Raw genomic sequence first — 13,386 nt, forward strand, 5'->3', positions numbered from 1 at the left:
CCAACCGCTTGTCATAGCACCTCTCTAACTAAAGAGGGCGCTGCTGGGTCAAACTCTGCCTCAGTGCATCCTTAATTGCATGTATGAGACCGGAAATGGTGAAAGGGCTGAATCTGCGGGCAACAGCAGATGCGATAGAAACCTTTCCGGGGGGTTCGACGGCCGAGTCTCGGTGCATCGGTCCCAAAGGGCCCCATAGTGAATGGATTAGGCCCCATGGTAAAGGAGTTCGACTGTGTATGGTGGTTATGGTGTCGGTCGACCGGGCCTAAAAACTGGCTGTAAACTGCACGGCGAGGTTTCCCCTTTAGCCTTGTAGTCGGTGGAGGCACTGAGGCAACCCCCAGGTGCCTCCAGCCTGGGCACTGTAGTTGCCATTTTTCAGCTGGGGTTGACGGCGGTCGTCGCCCGACGAGTGCAGTCACATCCGGGCCTTAACAGGCTGTAAACCCGTCGGGCCGAGGTACGGCGGGTCGGAGGGTTTTCCGAGGCGACGAGAACACCTCGTGGCTGCACTCTGAAGTGTGATGGTCTGGTCAAGCTACCGGCGAACAGTCTGCCGACGAGACCAAAAGTTGGTTGTAGTACGGGGAGAATCCATCATGTTTGAATGGTGCCCCGCTGAGCTTCCCTCTAAGGCCCAGGATTCTTGCTGGGAAGGACTCGTACTTGGTAGTGGTGCCCCGAGTGCTTAGGGGCAGGTATCAGGTCTCCCTAGCACTTTGAAGTGCTGACGTTGTGAGCGACGAGGACAGCTCCAGTTACCAGCCTGGACAGCTGGAAGAGGTTCGGTAGGCCTCCACTGGACCGCGGGTTCGCTGGGTGATTGAGGGGTCCCAGTGTGAGAGCGGGAGACTGGGGTAGGCGCCAGAAGTGATGACTCCAGAGGGCTTTGGGAGCATCCAACTTGCTGGTGAGCTGAGTGGAATAGGGGGCCGGAGGTGGTGCATAAACTGAGATGGGTAGCCTCAGTCCCTTTGCATAGCCAAAAGCTCTAACGCTCTTCCCGGTTGCGTATGCAGCGTATATGCATCCACTCCCGTGGGGGCCCCAGGGCGGTAGGGCTGATTGGCTAAGAGCGCTGGGTTATCAAAGAAAAGGGGGGGAAACCCCTGATGACTCTCTAATGTCGGTGAGTCCCTGGCCCGATGCTCCAGTGCTAGCCGGGACAGCTGGCGGAGGTGGGATAGGACTTCCACCCGACCACGGGTTCACTGGGTCCCAGCGTGATGTGGCTCAGTACACAGTCAACTGTCTGGTCAACTGAGCGAGACGAGGGGTGACGGTGGTGGCTAAGCTGGGATGGGTAGCCTCAGTCTCTGGACATAGCTGGATCCCTAACACCTCTCCTGTTTCGTGGATACGGAGTATTCCTTATCCACGCCCGTGGGGGCCCCAGGCCTGTAGGGCCTTATGGCTAAGAGGGCTGTGTTAACAAACAAAAAGGGGGAGCAATCCCTTTAAGAATTTAATTTCTGTCAGTGAGTCCTGTCATCCCTCTTAACGGAGGGAAACACTAGTCTGCTGGCTTTCGGGCCAACGGCCGTCTTCCATTCTGGGTGGACCCCCTCTTGGGACCCACCCAGGACGGACCTCCGAACGAGATTAACATAGCCCGATACCACTTTTTCAAAAAAATGTTTTTCCAGCCCTTAATTTATCTATGGCAAATAAATATATATATTTAACCTAATAAAACTCTTCCAAATTTTTAGTTTTATTTTTACCATCGCTGTAAGTGCTTGCGGCGTGGGGGCTGTTGCCTTTGGGGGGGGGGGAGCTGGGGGAAGTGTGGGGGTGGCCTCTCGAAAAGGAGAACGCACAAGGGGGCCGCCCTTGCACCCCTACCGAGTGGAATCTTAGAGAATGGGTCATCGGGCTGTGCACGCCACGTCACAACTAATAGTATCACTTTCTTACAATAACAATGACACCCCGGAGGGCTCATGCTATGAGGGGTCCCAGGATTTACTTTCTTTCTTGTCGTTGAGTCCTGCCTGCAGTTCCTCATCAGTGCGCAACTGAACAATTCGCGGATTCATTTCGTGATAAGCTAGATTCCAAACTCATTAAACTCTGTGCTGCTCCTGCAATTTCTCTCGCAGTTTGTCAGGAAGTTGCTGGGCCAATAAGAAACCCCCTCAACCAATAGAGTGACGAATCACATTCTACCCAGTTGATACACGTTCTCACATGTGTGCAGCTAATGAGCATGTGATTGCTTTTTTGTAAGTGTATACAGAACTGTAGAGTCTATCCTACAGATCATTGAACCCACAAATATTTTTCCAGTCGCGGATTCATTTCGTGATAGGCGAAATTCAAACATGTGTACAATTCTGCTGGTTCTGCTATAGGCTCGCAGTTTAACTGGAGCTCTCTGGGCCAATGAGAGACTATCGACCAAAGAAGCGTCGAATCACAAGCTACCCAGTGGAGATGCATCACAATTTAGTACCCAATGAACACGCGTGTTTACTTGAGAAATGCAGAGGATAATGGAGGCTATCCTAGAGGTCATTGAATCCGCGAATTTTTCCGGTCCCTACTGATCAGTAGTACTGGAAAATTCGCGGTTTAAATGTCTTCTAGGATAGACTTAACAATCATTTACGTACTTGGGTAAACACCACCTGCTCATTGGCTACAGACTTCTGAGAGATGTAAACTTGGATGCTTGCGATTCTATACTTTTTTGTTTGAAGGTTTTCCATTGACTCCGAATTCTTCAGATTAACTGTGAGCCTATCACAGAAGGAATATGAAGCTACGTGTGTTTGGATTCTACCATTACGCGATATGGATCCCCGAAATATTCCGGTCTGTACTGATCAGTACACACCAGAAAAGTTAGCGGATTCACTTCGCGATAGGCTAAAATCAAAATACGTTTGCTTTTTGATGATTTAGTAATTGGGCCAGAGTTTACACTAAAGACTCTGGGCCAATAAAAAACCCTCAACAATAAAATGCGAGAGAGCATGTGTAACTCAGATTATGTAATAAGTCAAACGTATTTGGCTATTCAAACCTCGACTCCTGAGTATACCATAAGGGATAAAACGGCGGAGAAAAAGAGAGAAATCAGACAATTTTCTAAATAAACATTAATTAACAAAATTATCAAAATTATTACTCTCTTCAAAATAAGTTAAAGTTCCGTCAACGTTGCACGATAACGTTGCACGATAATGTTGCATTACAATTCGGCTTTAAAATTTTACTCCCATCTCGCTCAAAGAAGTCTCACTTCAAAAAGTATCGAATCACGAGCATCCCAATTAACATGTGTCACGAGTCAGTAACCAATGAGCAAATATAATTTGCCCGAGAGCATAGAACATCATGGTGTCTATCCTAAAAGTTAATTGAAATTCTGAACTTTATCGGTCTCAGAATCTGTAAATATTCACGGTTTTGATGAACTTCAGGGCAGGATACACAGTCCTCCGTGTACTCAGACAAACAACGGCAGTTCATTGACTGCTGACACGTGAGTCGACTCAATTGTCTTACCGGGTTTTCGTTAATTTTTTGGTTGAGGGTTTCTCATTGGCTCAGACTCGTCTAGGTGAGCATTGAACCAATAGATAGAGACCTGCAAAATTCGCGGATTCATTCGGTGATAGGTAGGGGTATGCAGATTTCGCGAAAAGATTTCGAGACTAGCTGAAAGTTAAAAAACTGTAGCATCGTCTGTGTTTCGTGATTGGGTGAGTTTCTCCCAGATATATATCGATTGTAACAACACCAATCACAGTGATTCAGTGCGAAAGCAAACGCGTCCTGAATGGCTCGGTCAAATAAGGCAACGACTTCTCTCGCAGACGGCCGCCAATCGCGAGGAATAAACCACAGGTTCTAGTATACCTTGTTGCAGTCTATTACGTATTCAGATATTTTCGCGAAAAACGCCTGCCCCTAGTGATAGGCTAGAATTCAAACACATATACCTCTTAGATAATTTTGCTATTGGCTTACTGTTCATCTGGACGAATCTCAACCAGTTATAAACCCTCAACCAAAGAAGGATCGAATCACAGACAAACCAGCTGAAACAACTTACAAGTCGGCAGCCAATGAACTTGCGTTATTTGCCCGAGTGTACAGGGGTATGTGTAGTCTATCCTGAAGGCCACCGAAACCACGAATTTTGCAGGTCTCTACCAATGGAAAAACCAGTTTCAAGTTATGTGTATTTAAATGTTATCCTATCGCGAAATGAATCCGAAGATTTATCTGGTCTCTATCGTTGATAATTTAATTTGTTCGATCATCGTGTTTGGAAACGTCAAACACCATTAGCGTAACCTCGTTCTTGAAACTGACAGGATTCAGTCTTGTTAGGGCCCGGAAAAAATTCACATTTTCAATTACCTTTAGGATAGTCTCCACAGTGGTCTACATACTCGGGTGAATGTCATCTGTTAAATGACTGCCAAGTGATGAGTAGAGACAGGAAAATTTCGTGGGTTCACATCGCGAAATGCTAGAATAAAAACAAACGTATCTTCATATTCCTTCCGTGATAGGCTCACAGTTTATCTGAAGGATTCTGAGCCAATTGTAAACATTCAACCAAAGAAGTATAGTATCGCAAGCATCCAAGTTGACATGTCTCACAAGTCTGTAGCCAATGAGATAGTGGCGTTTATCCAAGTATGTAAATTAGTGTAAAATCAATCCTATAGGTCATTTAAACCGCGAATTTATCCAGTCCCTAGTGACGAGATTTTATTTGAAGGCCAGGAGTATTCCTTATTAACTGTGTGTCAATAGCAGAAGCAATTAGAAGTAAACATATTTGAATTTTATCCTATGACGAAATCGATCCGCAAATTTTTCCGGTCCACAAGTATCGGCGACCGTCCGCGACCACTGTACGTTGTTGGAACGTGGCATACATTAGAAATGCGAGAAGAAATCTTCCATTTTTAAAGTCCATGTTCATGTCCAGGTAAGGTAGCTTTCGCTGTTTTAAAGTTAATTTTTACGTTACATATTTGTAGAGACCGGAAAAATTAGCGAATTAATTTCGCGATAGTGTTACGCCCCTCGTGCCTCAAAATAATATAATTTTATTATGATAAAAAGTCCTTGGAAACTGCTGGGCAAAATACAAAGAAAATTAAAGTTAATTACCAGAGGGGGCACGAGGTGGTGCACAAGACAAAATTTACACTCCCTGCACACTAGTAACTTGGGGAGTTCGTGGATCGATAAAATGAAGAAGGTATTTAATAAATAAATACACTACATCGGTAGCTTGGTCTATAGGTTATCCTGGTTTATTATTAAGAGATTTTGTTTTCGCATTATTTCAACATGACAATAAAGATCTTAGTAAGTAACAAAGTTAAGGGGGCGTCCCGAGATTATTTAAAACCATACATATTACAGCTTAACAAATAAATTATTACATAAACAAAAATTTAAATAATTGCACCAAAATTTGATTCTCCCAACGATTACATATACATGAATTTCCTTGATTTTACGTGTCCCTGAAGATTACTTTCTTAAAGCCCTGCTCGCTGGTATCTTGTTAGTGAATTTAGTTGATTCGATGCAAGTGGAATATATATATATATAGCTCTTATCACCCGGGTCTTCCCAGGGTGACGTCGGACCGAGAGGAAAACTCTTCTAAAGGGGGAAATCAGTAGCAGGTCCCGAAGATCATGCGGGGAGCAATTTCTCTCCCCGGAAACTTTGACCCTGTCAAACAGGGTGTGAAATCAGGGCTCGCGAGGTGTCTCGCGCCGACCTCAGGATGACGCCTACCATGAATTCGCGGATGCGCGGAAGAAACTAAAATTTTTAGGAAGGTAAAAAAATAATAAAATTTAACTAAACATGACTCTTTCTAAATACTACATCTGACTGGCTACTGTACCACTGGGATCACATCCCTAACGCAAGCTGACTTCATTCTTGTGCACACGAATTCGCCGTTGCCGCGAAAAGCCTCTTAGCACAGAGGACGCCGAGAAGACGTGATCAGTAGCCGAGGTCGGATAACTAAGTCCGACGATGGCGGTCATAGCTTCTAATTAAATCGGGCGCTCAGCCCTAAGAGAAAAAGGGGGGGGGGAAGGTTTCACTCAGGGCCGAAAACATGTGGAGGTACCCGAGGCAGGCGTGACAACAACACGACATGCACACTCTCTACCGGCGGCAACAGGAAGTTACAAAGAATCGACTTCTACAGGCCGCGAGAAGGAAGCATAGGGCTTAAGGGCGCCGCGGCGCTGCTCTCTAGCGGCGTAAAGGGGAACTAACTGAGGGGGTGAGCTGACTTGCCACCAGGTGTCATGAGGGTGAGCTCTGCATGCTGGCGACCAGGCCCGCGGTTACTTTTTCCTCCGCTAGATGTCGGGGACGTCTCTGTCGGACCAGGGAGTAGGTCCTTGAATTAGGCCATCGTCCCAACAGGTCACTGCTCCTAGCTTGATTTCTCAGAACTAATGGGAGATGGAGAGAGAGGAAGGGGGGGATAGAAAACGCCACTAGCTTGAGAACGTCGGTCCACTGGAGACTGCTTCATGATGAGACTTGCTATTCTCAGCAGCCCTCTAAGAAGAAGCAGCTCGCAGGCCAGAAGCTGCTCTATGCGATTTTGGTCATGAAGAGAAATAATATTACAAACTCGGGACGTGACTGCAGGCGAGAGAAATTTCAACCGGGCTGACCATGTCCACATTAGACAGCAAAATATCAGATTAGCGTTCTGGGTCCACTGGCACTGGCACAAAGTTTAAATATGTGGCGTACACCGGCCTAACAAAAAGTAAATCACCCCCTTAACAACTAGATAATTAAAAAAAAATATTAAATCCCAAAATATTTTTATAATTATAGAAGAATTAAAAAAAGTGACGATATGCTTAATTTCCGGCACATACTCCCCCGCTTAATGCCGAGCATATAAGGAAAAAAAATTAATACTTGTTAGTGAGGCAAGATACCAGGTTCGCCTGTATCCTACTACTTACAAAAAAAATATTTTGATCAAATCGAAGGTGTATTATAATTATTTAAATTACCCTTAACGGTGAATGATGTCATGAGGAAAGTTGATCTCAGATGTTGGGAATGGTGTCACGTGACAAAACCTTAAACCTGGGCGGTGTGAGGCGGGCCGGAAACACTGGGCCGGATCCGGAACTTGGTCCGCCGGGTGCCAGTTATGAAAGGTTGGGATTTGTGTACCCCTGAAAATAATGAAAGTGGGAATGTAAACCCCTGTACAATAGTCTTTCCATTAAAAACCAGAGGCATTGGGACTTAGCCCTGCACAGTCAGGCGATGGTGAAGACGGTCGAATTTGCTGCTTGCCCGAAGGCGAAACAGAACCTCAGTCCCAGAGTGACACATGACCTATGGGTGGATTTCTCTTGGCGTAATTTTAAATTATTGGGGATGAAAACCCCAAAAGATCAACAATCCGTAGGAATGAATGAATTTAAAATATTAAATATCCGACAAATTAAGAAATTTCAGCGCATACCACTCTGATGTTTAATATAATTAACTAATATTTATTATTTAAATGTTTTCTGCAAACAAAACGATAAATGAACAACTCTTCGCACTCAAATTTAAATTATTTAAAGAAATGTAAAATGCAATAAACCAACAATTATAAATCAAAAAGGGGAAAAATTATAATGGAGCGGTTAGATTTTCCATGACTGCTTCGCACTGCCTGAGAGGGGGTTTGAACATAGGCCGTCCAAAGATGAGTGGTGGGAATGTAACCCAAAGAACACTCGAAAACGGTCATGAGATATTTCACTCAGAGGACCCGGTCATGGCTCGTTGGCTCAGAGGACCCATACTTTTGCGCCGCTCGGTGGGTAGCTTGACCTAGCTCCTATTTTAGAAAAACACATAAAAGAAACTAGTTTACCGTCTGGAAGTCACGTAGCTCTTACTAAAATAAAGCATCTCATCGATAACGATGTAAAAGAAATACAACTTTGGGGTCGAATGCAAAAGAAAAAAGAAAAATGGCTAGATGTGACAGCTTCAGTGCTCAGACTCTATGTACGTCACTGTACATCACATTTATGTACAAGGAAAATAAATAACTAAATCTGTTAAAGTATTAACGCAACATCAGTACAAAAAAAACACTACAAACATTATTCTTGCTTACTTTACAAAATATGGTTATTAAAAAAAGGAATGTAATCAGAAATTAAATCCATAAAATCGTGGAACAAACTTCATGAAGATTCAAAACAACTATAAACATCAGTGAGGCATTACTACGTAAAAATTAAAAACTATTTGCGTCAAGTAGCTTGTTAAAGACTAAACTTAAGTATGTAAAAATTTAAAATTAAAATATCTTAAATTACCTAGAGTGTGCTAGCCTAGAAACGGGATGCGTTAACATATCCAAATTAATTTAGTGGACCTCTCGTTAGGGGTTTAAAGTATTTCACCACTCACGGTGATTATGTTAAAAATTAAAATGAGACTAGTCTTCTCGTAGCTGCTTAATTTCGGGGAATACGTGTTTTGATATGCTTGGTTTTATTCTTATTATCAATGAGCGAAAAGAAAAGATAAAAAAGACTGTTGCCATACTACTTGTAAAAGAAGCCGAATTAATTCCATGTTCTTTGACTGTAACACTTTATAAGTTAAACACAAGGTTGATAATTAAATAGGGTCAATTTAAACTTGGTTTGAATTATTTAAAATAAATCCTTAAAATCATTTAAAATATAAAAAAATTAAATTCGAAGCATAAATTTAAAGTACCTGTAAGCTTACAAAAATTTATGCCATTGCTATTTTAATGAAATAAAATTCATCCTTTGATATCAGATATTGGATATCGTGTAGGAACACAAAGTGGGCACTGTGAGGGAAGCCGAAATTACTGAGGCCAAAACAAGGGAAATGCATCCTTGAGCACTCAGAGTTTAATGGGGATTGTAACCCCTGTAAATGGGTATGTTAACCCGTAACTTACAAACTAAATTGGGAATATAACCCCTGTACATGTTTCTTTCTCTGTCCATAAGAAGCCGAAAGCATTGAATCATAGGTCTGCCTAATCTGACGATGGATCAGATGAAATGGTTGAATATAATACTGGCCTAAAAAGCGAAGTACACCTCGGTCCCGGATAACTACATTTATTAACTCACACAGGCTCAATATGTTCAAGCTCTGACGGTTGAAAGACCATCAGGCTGAAGCAGAGAGACCTATGAGGGAATTTCATTTCTGATTTAGTTCGGGTTTTTAGATTAATTGGTAAATTGTGTATAGAAAACTCGACGTTAAAAAAGTATAGTACTCTATCTTACAATAAATTCCTCACCTCATGGCTAGCGTCAAAAGTATTGGGGATTCAACCCGTGTATATAAACAATTTAATTCTGTAATTTTTCCTTAAAGGTACGAGTGATTGCACATCTCGTTGGGTGATCACGCGAATCATCTAAACAAAAGCTAGGCACATGGATGTGTATGGTGACACAATGAAATGGTACGTCGAAGTATATTCACGTTGCTTGTGAACGATGAAATTGGATTAGAGTACTTGTGTAGATTACTTATGAGCATATTCTTATTTTATATTACTTAATGAATGGACCCTTTTTTAAGATTTATATTATGTATTATTAAAATACTTAATTGTTTATTTTAAGATGCTTACAAAATGTAAACAATGGCTGTATCTTATCATTAACTAAAACAAAAAATGTTGTATTATCATATTATCTGTATTGTTAATATTATTACAAGTTATAAATATATAAAATTATTAAGTTGTATTTAAAGTACCCATAGACTAAGAAAATACTTTGCTACTAGATTTAAAGTAGTATAGATTATTTATAGTGCGTGTCTTGTGAAATAAAAATTATATTATAAGGACATACAAAGCATGGGTAGTTTGTTTACAAAATACGTGGTACGTGGCAGGAGCACACAAGAGAGGAGAGGGGGTTCCGCGCGGTTGGCGGCCCTGCCATGTGGTGAAAAGATAACATTTCGGCGCGCGCAAGGCGCCGAGAGACAGAAAAAAAAATACCACAATGTCCGAAAGGACTTTTATTATCTGTTTTTTTACAAAGATGGCCTAGTTTGCAGGCGGATGTGTTATAAAAAAACACAGATAAAGGGAGGAATTTAGACAAACTCAGGGCACTGTCGGCCATGAGGAACAAACTAGATTGCAACACATTATTTAGGCTGCCTGAACACGGGGTCAACGGCATGACCTTGTATCCTCCCGCCGGTGAGGCGGGAAGGAAAGGGGTGAAGAGGATGACAGGGAGAATGACACGCGTGCCTGATAAGGCACGCTGCCTCCACGGATGTTGCGCCGACGGGACGGGGCCGCACGGTGTCAGACCGCGCGCAAACACAGTCACCGTGGGATGTAAAAACTCAAAATAAATTTTTAAATAGAAAAGGAATATAACTACAGGGTGTATCAGCAATCAGTTTACAAAGTTAAAACTACAAATTGAGATCACAAAATAATTAAAACTTTTCCTTTTTATTATTACTATTTTTTTATTATTTATTTTAGGTATGCCTACTCGATTTAGGTATGCCTATAGACCAAACCACGCTCTGCTACTAATTGTAACACCCTTCGTGCCCAAAAATTATATTATTTTAAATTAATTAAAAACACCTTGGAAACTTCTGGGCAAAATACAAAGAAAATTTTTAGTTAATTACCAGAGGGGGCACGAGGTGGTGCACAAGACAAAATTTACACTCTATGCACACCAGTAACTTGGGGAGTTCATGGATCGATAAAATGAAAAAGGTATTTAAAAAATTAATACACTACATCGGTAGCTTGGTCTATAGGTTTTCCTGGTTTATTATTAAGAGATTTTGTTTTCGCATTATTTCAACATGACAATAAAGATCTTAGTAAGTAACAAAGTTAAGGGGGCGCTTCGGGATTATTTAAAACCATACATATTACACCTTAACAAATAAATTATTACATAAACAAAAATTTAAATAATTGCACCAAAATTTGATTCTCCCAACGATTACATATACATGAGTTTCCTTGATTTTACATGTTCCTGAAGATTACTTTCTTAAAGCCCTGCTCGCTGGTATCTTGTTAGTGAATTTAGTTGATTCGATGCAAGTGGAATATATATAGCTTATATCACCCGGGTCTTCCCAGGGTGACGTTGGACCGAGAGGAAAACTCTTTTAAAGGGGGAAATCAGCAGCAGGTCCCGAAGATCATGCGGGGAGCAATTTCTCTCCCCGGAAACTTTGACCCTGTCAAACAGGGTGTGAAATCAGGGCTCGCGAGGTGTCTCGCGCTGACCTCAGGATGATGCGTACCAAGAATTCGCGGTAGCGCGGAAGAAACTAAAATATCTAGGAAGGTAAAAAAATAATAAAATTTAACTAAACATGACTCTTTCTAAATACTACATCTGACTGGCTACTGTACCACTGGGATCACATCCCTAAAGCGAGCTGATTACATTCTTGTGCACACAAATTCGTCGTTGCCGCGAAAAGCCTCTTAGCACAGAGGACGCCGAGAAGACGTGGTCAGTAGCCAAGGTCGGATAACTAAGTCCGGCGATGGCGGTCAAAGCTTCTAATTAAATCGTGCGCTCAGCCTTAAGAAAAAAAGGGGGGGGGGGGAAGGTTTCTCTCAGGGCCGAAAACATGCGGAGGTGCACGAGGCGGGCGTGACAACAACACGACATGCACACTCTCTACCGGCGGCAACAGGAAGCTACAAAGAATCGACTTCTACAGGCTGCGAGAAGGAAGCATAGGGCTTAAGGTCGCTGTGGCCCTGCTCTCTAGCAGCGTAAAGGGGAACTAACTGAGGCGGTGAGCTGACTTGCCACCAGGTGTTATGAGGGTGAGCTCTGCACGCTGGCGACCAGGCCCGCGGTTACTTTTTTCTCTGCTAAATTTCGGGGACATCTCTGTCGGACCAGGGAGAAGGTCCTTGAATTAGGCCATCATCCCGTCAGGTCACTGCTCCTAGCTTGATTTCTCAGAACTAAATTGAGGAGGAGAGTGAGGAAGGGGGGGACATTAAATGCCACTAGCTTGAGAACGTCGGTCCACTGGAGACTGCTTCGTGATGAGACTTGCTATTCTCAGCCGCCCTCTAAGAAGAAGCAGCTCGCAGGCCAGAAGCTGCTCTATGCGATTTTGGTCATGAAGAGAAATAATATTACAAACTCGGGATGTGACTGCAGTCTAGAGAAATTTCAACCGGGCTGACCATGTCCACATTAGACAGCAAAATATCAGATTGGCCCCCTGGGAAGGGGCTTCGGTCCACTGGCACAAAGTTTAAATATGTGGCGTACACCGGCCTAAGAAAAAGTAAATCACCCCCTTAACAACTAGATAATTTAAAAAAAATATTAAATCTAAAAAAATTATAAAATTATAGAAAAATTTAATAAAGTGACGAAATGCCTAATTTCCGGCATATACTACCCAGCTTAAATGCAGAGCATGAAAGGAAAATAAAAAAATACATATTTAAACTCGTTAGTGAGGTGAGTTACCAGGTTCGCCTGTATCCTTCTACTTACAAAAAAAAATATTTTGATAAAATCGTAAGTGTATTATAATTATTTAAATTACCCTTAACGGTGAATGATGTCATGAGGAAAGTTGATCTCAGATGTTGGGAATGGTGTCACGTGACAAAACCTTAAACCTGGGCGGTGTGAGGCGGGCCGAAAACACTGGGCCGGAACCGGAACTTGGCCAAAACAGGGGAAATGCGTCCTTGAGCACTCAGCATCTAATGGGGATTATAATCCCTGTAATTGGGTATGTTAACCCGTAACTTACAAACTAAATTGGGAATATAACCCCTGTACATGTTTCTTTCTCTGTCCATAAGAAGTCGAAGGCATTGAGTCATAGCTCTGCACAATCTGACGATGGATCAGACGAAATGGATGAATTTAATACTTGCTTAAAAAGCGAAGTACACATCGGTCCCGGATACCTACATTTATTAACTTACACAGGCTCAATATGTTCAAGCTCTGACGGTTGATCAGACCATCAGGCTGAACCAGAGAGACCTATGAGGGAATTTCATTTCTAAGTTAGTTCGGGTTCGAAACCCGAAAGATCAACGAATTTGGATAAAAACTGGATAATGTAAAGACAATTTATATTATAAGAAATTGACTAATATAATAGTGTAGTTATGTATAATTTTAACTAATCATAATCCTTGCACTCAAATTTAATAAAAACAACTATAAATAAATTCGTTACATGATATATTATGATCCTAAAAAAAAACTAATTTTAAATTAATTTTAATTTCGCTGTCGGATCTTCCATGGCAGGCACAAAGTTCACACTGCCTAAGAG

General features: G+C 42.1%; 1 protein-coding gene across 1 annotated transcript in view; it reads left to right on the forward strand.

Moving 5' to 3' along the window:
- The window catches only part of LOC134538621 (uncharacterized), a 163,503-nt gene that overhangs the window by 47,740 nt on the left and 102,377 nt on the right, over nucleotides 1-13,386 (forward strand). The window lies entirely within an intron of this gene.

Source organism: Bacillus rossius, chromosome 13, assembly GCF_032445375.1.
Source record: "Bacillus rossius redtenbacheri isolate Brsri chromosome 13, Brsri_v3, whole genome shotgun sequence".
NCBI lineage: Eukaryota > Metazoa > Arthropoda > Insecta > Phasmatodea > Bacillidae > Bacillus > Bacillus rossius.